General features: G+C 35.2%; 1 long non-coding RNA gene across 1 annotated transcript; it reads left to right on the forward strand.

The window, feature by feature from the left end:
• Window positions 1-69: 69 nt before the first annotated feature.
• Window positions 70-2798, forward strand: LOC119068837. Its single transcript, XR_005086233.1, has 3 exons — window positions 70-84; window positions 2593-2607; window positions 2689-2798. It is a non-coding gene; the product is annotated as an uncharacterized LOC119068837 (long non-coding RNA).
• Window positions 2799-6172: the final 3374 nt, after the last annotated feature.

The raw sequence follows: 6172 nt of genomic DNA on the forward strand, positions 1-6172 counted from the left end.
GCAATTAGCCAAACAACACAGCAGATGCTATTCGCACCCGGGTGCGATTAGCCAGACAACACAGCTGACGCTATTCGCACCAGGGTGCGATTAGCCAGACAACACAACCAATGCTATTCGCACCCGGGTGCGATTAGCCGAATAACACACGGAAAATCCCAATATGCGTGTGAGATCTATAAGTGGACTTAGCTACCCCATTTTTTGGCATATAGCTGTGTAATGCATATTGCGAAGACTGTAGTTAAAATAGCTGTGTAACTTATATTATAGCTGTGAGACGCATTTCGAATCTATCTCGAGAAATAAAAATTTTTCCTAAACTTTCATGAATTTTGCGGTCACCCATCCAAGTACTAACCGCGCCCATTGATGCTTAACCTGACAATCCGACCGTCACCTTTGCTGCTGTTGTGCTAATTTTGCTTGTGCTTTAACACGTTCTTATTTCGAAGCGTTGCTACCGCAATATAAATTCTGCAGCTATATTATACGGCACACAGCCGAATTCAAGTCTGTAGTTTTCATATTTAGCACTTTTACTTTGGTGAGTTGTCATTGCATTGTTTCAGGTTCTGAAAGAAAGTGAATTGAGACTGCCTGCGTGACGAATCGCCTATTCAATTGTTTTCTGTGAAATGCCTAGTTTGACATTTGGGAGCAGATACTTGGCTTAATTCGTTTCTAATGTATTGCAATTTCTGATACTTTCATTCGTCTGTGTTTCCACGGATTTTGACTACTGAAGAGGTATTTCTATAACCTGACAATCAAGCTTTATTAAAATCAGCCAAGCTATTTTACGATTTTTCTTTATCTGTTAACATTGAGTCCGACCAAGCGTCAGTACGAATCACAACTTGAATGCATGGTCCCATACATTTTCTGATATGCAGCACACAGCTATATTTTTCATACGTCAAATATGCGTTACACAGCTATGATATAGAGTACACAACCACAATATGCAAATCCTAGCTATAAAATGTGTTCTCGGTGCATAATGTAGCTCTGTAATCTATAATATAGTTGTGTAACTCACATTGCAGGTAAATAACCAACATTAATAGGATATGCGTTCAGTAGCTATATTTTTATAAGTCTTGCAGCCACATTATAAGTTACACAGCCTTTAACGAAATCCACGAATTTTCCGTGCACAACAGATGCTATTCGAACCCTACGTAGTACATTTTCACCGAAAATACGATTTTCTAATGTTTTATTTGTATGATCTGAATTTGTAAGACATATTTGTCATAAATTGAATATCTAAATATCAGATGAAAGCTGTTTTTGTTTACTATCATATTTCATAACTTCTATGAAATTAAATACAATTTTCAGAAACTTTTGATCAAATCTGGGAGGGAGCGCAAATAGGGAATTTCAATTTCGCATTTTACGTATTCCCAAATAATGAAATTAGCCCTGTTTTTCGACAAAAATTACATATTATGAAACTGGCGACGAAATATCGCAAAATCATTAGAATGGTAAATTCTGCAATAAAATCACTAGTTCTGTGGCATAGTTGTAACTCTATTATTTGAATGAGTGTGTGCATTGCAGGCAAGCAACTTTTTTTAGTATCGGCTAATGTTAAGCTTTTAAACAACTTGACATTCTCTATTGAAGAGACAAGGTATTAATCAACCAAGAACTAAGTTTTGTCCAAATCGATTCTACCGAAAACGCGAAATAAAAAAACCTTAAACGTTAAATGAACAGTTTGTTGAAACCGAGAGGGAAGCAATGGACCTGAAACCCCTTTTTATCTCTTTTTAACTCTCATAACTCTTACATTTTGTTTGGAGGTAGGAGTTTTAGAGAGTTCTACAACTCGTTTTAACTCTTACAAACAACTCATTTCAGTGGTTTCTCCTCGGCTAAAATGTCCAAAGTCGACTCAACTGAATGTTCCTCGTACAATTTGTTTTTTTTTTTAATTTTCTACAGACGAAAAATTTCATAAAGTCTTATTGCTCTTTTGGTTTTACATTGGCCACTAACGGATTTCCCAATAAGCCTATGAAGTTATAAGTATGAACACCTCGTCGCAAGAAAATTAGTAAAGTCAAGTATCCAAAAACAAAGAATAGTTACTTATCCAATCAAACTTACTACATTTTACTGTCACTTGAAGATTTCTCTGACAACTTAAATGATTTACTGATATAATTACATATAAACTTAGACTTAAAACTCACTCAGGATTATTTCGATTCACAGTTTTTGAAAAACAATTTGTCACCTCGATTCAGTTTTAGATAGATTTCATGTCATTCCACGCATGTAGGCTACTACACGACTATTTTGATCGTAGTAAGATACAAATCGTGATAAAGCGATGAAATTCTGTGATCAAATTTTCACAAGAATTTCCATTTAAGAACTACTGTCGAATTTCCAGTGATTGGATGGATTTGTATGAACTATATAAGGTTAGTAATATTAGTTCCGTCAAGAAGGCGACTTTTGTATTGAAAATATAACCATGAATCCAATTATTTGAAATAGAGATTAGCCACGCAACACAGCAGATGCTATTCGCACCCGAATCAGGGCAACCGAACTTTTTTTGGCGCCCAGGTGCGAATAGCATCTGTTGTGTTGCGTGGCTAATTGCACCCAGGTGCGAATAGCATCTGTTGTGTTGTTTGGCTAATTGCACCCGGGTGCGATTAGCACGTCATTTGGGTGCGATTAGCATCTGCTGTGTTGTTTGGCTAATTGCACCCGGTGCGAATAGCATCCGCTGTGTTGTTCGGCTATTCGCACCCGGGTGCGATTAGCATCGGCCATTATTCTTCTAGTTAAGTAATTTTGACATCCGAACATCGCGCGTATGTGATAAAAGCCATAACATTCCTGGGGTGCAATGGTATAGATTGTTGGAATAGTTCTCGTCACACCCGCAACAATCAGCAAGCTGTTTTATAAATGTAAATTTTTTGAATAAAAAATGAACGTCACTACTCAGCATCCTCATTGTAACAGCAGTGACCGTACCTACACACAGATCAACGCGAAAGAGACCTAGTCAACGCACCAGCATTTACGCATCCGGATTTCAGATTCCATAATCGGATAATCATACATTCGACTTGCACTTATTAAAATAAGTTCATAACTGGGAATACGTTTCATAGAGCATTGACTAAAGAATAAAGAAAAATTTGAATAAGTTTGTTCCAAAGTCTTTTCGAAATGTCAAATTTCATTCATATCGAGGGCAACTTAACCTCAACTTTCAAGTTGACGAAAAATTTACAAGGAAATCTGTTGACTTTTAGGCTGTGTTTATCTCTGTGGATGAAATCGTTGTCGTTCTTGTTGTAAAAGTTCGGGTTTACAGTTAATTGGAACAAATCTATTTGGTCTGTTAGGCATCGCTATGTGTAGTTAGAGTTAAGCTCTTAGAGAGCGCTCAGAACTCTCTATTACAAGATGAATCGGAACCACGTGATAATGTAGATATTCGAAGTCAGTTTTGCAGATTTGAAATCCTACTTTAAAAATATAAAAATTTGTTTTCACGTGTCGTTGAAAATTAATTTTCTTATAACGACATGGTGATTATTAACAAGATTGATGGTAATAAAAATAAAGGGTGCTAATGAACTGTGTTTCGTAAGTATGATACCAGTTATTTATGCGACCGAGTGACAAATGCTTTTCTAGGCAACAGGTGTGTACATAGTCACTCTAGGTTGTAGGCATGTAGGCTGTGTGTGACGATGGTGACGATATACATCGTGTACCTAAAATAGTATTTTTTTCTCGCCTCCGGCTTGTGCTGGAAAACTCTCGTTCGCAAAAAAAAACCTCTTTGCATAAGTTAGTAACAACGTTTTGTGTGTCGGAAATGAGTAACAAAATCGCGATATTTCGACACTAGATTAACAAAATAACTTATGACCGACCTGCAAACAATGTTTTTCCTAACTAGTGTTGAAATATTGCGATTTAATCGCTTATTTTCCTCTTCGTTCAGGAAAAACTTTGTTCCTAACTTATGCTGAAACACTCTTTTAGCGAATTCGATTCCAGCACTCGCCTCCGGCTCTCATTCGCTAGAAAAGAATTTCAGTATACGTTAGGAAAATAACTATTTCTCAAAAAAGTCAACGAAAATTTTATTAACAATTTTTCATGTGTGGGACATTTCCTGTGGTTTCTACCTTTTACATGAAAATTAAGGTCATGGCAGGCGATTTTTGCGTGTTTTAGCCCGAACAAGTGGGCATGCAAAGCTGTTTTAAAAACTGAGAGTAGTGAATAACAGCTGTGGCTAAAAATGAAAAATTAACTGTAAAAAGACATCACAACACTGTTTTGCTGAATACATGTCCCAGGTGAAAAATAGTTAGCGACATTATCGACATAAAATCCATTGAATCCATCTATCAAAAAAAAAACATAAATTTCATCAGTAAGACGATGGGTATGATGGGTATGATAGAGTAAGAAAGACTATATTATGCAACTTATCGTCTAACCAAAAATATTATGTGGAATTGATTTTGATTCAGAACGAGAACTATATTAATGTGCATTTACTTTAGTCTCTACTACCATCATAATTAGTACTAATTCACCAAATTATGTTCAAGAATTTCTTGTATTTCCAATGATGGAACTTAAAATGAATTATTAATAATAGGCTTTGTTGGTAAACCATAACAAGGCTTTTCTTATAGTTAGAATTTAGCACACAACACTATTTTTCAATATGACGTACTGGCCCTAGCCTTTGACTTGGATCTATCTTCTTTTTTGTAAATAAGAATTACTGTAAAAACCTATTACACAGCTCATAATAATGTATATGTATTTACTTCGCATATTTTCCAAGATGTGGCACAAAAACATTACGAGATAATGCAGATTTGAAATGATGGACAAAACTTAAATCCCTTGAAGTTGGGACTAATTACCCGTGGCGAAAATTTGACTGAACCAAATGTTATGAATTTTTTTTTGAATATTTTGGTCTAGGCGGCACAGTCCGTATTCTCACGTGAGTTAAATGTTACTTTTATAGCCGGTGAATTTTATCATGGTGTGTACAACATTATGTTTTTTCATCTAAGATGTCAGATCTTTGGCACATATTCAACGCATCAAGCTGAAATGATACTCAACCGAAGATAGAATAAATGTGTCGAGTAATGTTTTATTCTATGCAACGTTATAACTAGAACCTCCACGCTGGTTTATTCAGTTAATGCTAGGAACTCGTTCAGGAACTAAAAATTCGTTACAGTGAACGACATCTCAAATGTCTCACTGTCAAATTTTTCTGAGAATTTTATTGTGTCATTGCAAATTCACAATGACATTCTCTGAAAAAAATGACAGTGAGACATTTGAGATGTCGTTCACTGTACCCAAAGTGAAGATTTTGACATATTTTATATGAAAGAAATACTCACCAGTGAAACTTAACGATGAGTTTCTGAACGAGCTCTAGTGTTATGCCATGAAACATATCAAAACAGCTATTGTTGAGCGACTTCTCGTTCGTTCGTTGTTCGTTATTTGTAAACAATTTCAATTTTATAAATAATCCAACCAAATAAAGATAGATGCGGAAATTCCATTTCATTAAAGTTTAAAAATGTTTATGATATAGAAAATTCACTTTGTTACTCTGTACATCGAACTTCGTTAACAATGACAATAATAATGAATTTAGCGATATACCAAATAAGAATTATCGGCTGGGAAACATAATTTGAAAGTATAGTCAATTTTGATGGGAACAATGTTGTGAAGTTGGTTCAAGTATATGCTCACTACAATTTCGCCGTACTCAGGCCCGTATTGTTAAGAGCAATATGAGCGATTCAGATAAAAGGCATAAAAGTGATCTGACAATTTCTACATTTGCATTTGTTTCACATTGATTGATGAGATGCATGAGACCGACAACTTGTGTTAAAAGCGTGACATTTTAATGTTGGTAGAAATGTGTTGTTCTGCATAAAAATTTTTGTGTTGAGTATAAAGATGCAACATAACAAAGAGAATTTAACTAGTGGCCAACATTGTAAAAATTATATTCCGTAAGTTTTTGTGGATTTGCATTAACTTCAGTATTGTTCATATACTTTGAGTTTTATTACCAACTTTATCATCTGCAATGAAGACGCTTTTGAAACCAAAG

This window comes from Bradysia coprophila, assembly GCF_014529535.1.
Source record: "Bradysia coprophila strain Holo2 chromosome X unlocalized genomic scaffold, BU_Bcop_v1 contig_20, whole genome shotgun sequence".
Lineage (NCBI taxonomy): Eukaryota > Metazoa > Arthropoda > Insecta > Diptera > Sciaridae > Bradysia > Bradysia coprophila.